Source organism: Colobus angolensis, unplaced genomic scaffold, assembly GCF_000951035.1.
Source record: "Colobus angolensis palliatus isolate OR3802 unplaced genomic scaffold, Cang.pa_1.0 Scaffold47, whole genome shotgun sequence".
Lineage (NCBI taxonomy): Eukaryota > Metazoa > Chordata > Mammalia > Primates > Cercopithecidae > Colobus > Colobus angolensis.
This window is the reverse complement of record NW_012118154.1, coordinates 460,507-460,878: the sequence shown is the minus strand read 5'-3', so window position 1 is coordinate 460,878 and position 372 is coordinate 460,507. Positions and strand designations below refer to the sequence as shown.

General features: G+C 45.7%; 1 protein-coding gene across 1 annotated transcript in view; it reads left to right on the top strand.

Annotated features, from left to right (window-relative positions):
- Positions 1-372, top strand: part of PELP1 (proline, glutamate and leucine rich protein 1) — a 34,679-nt gene that overhangs the window by 7,016 nt on the left and 27,291 nt on the right. The window lies entirely within an intron of this gene.

Below are 372 nucleotides of genomic sequence, written 5' to 3'. Positions count from 1 at the left end.
TTTTTTTTTTTTTTTTGAGATAGGGTCTTACTCTAACTCAGGCTGGAGTGTAGTGGCCAGAATATGGCTCACTGCAGCCTTGGCCTCGACCTCCCAGGTTCAAGTGATCCTTCCACCTCAGCCTCCTGAGTAGCTGGGACTACAGGTGTGCTACCACCCCTGGCTAATATAAAAAAAAAATTTTGTAGAGTTGGGGGCTCTGTATGTTGTCCAGGCTGGTCTTGAACTCCTGGACTCAAGTGATCCTCCTGCCTTGGCCCCCCAAAATCCTGGGATTACAGAGGTGAACCACTGTGCTCAGCCTGGTGGGCCATTTTAAAGCAAATCCCCGAATGTCATTTATCCTGTATATTCTTTTTTTTTTTTTTTTTT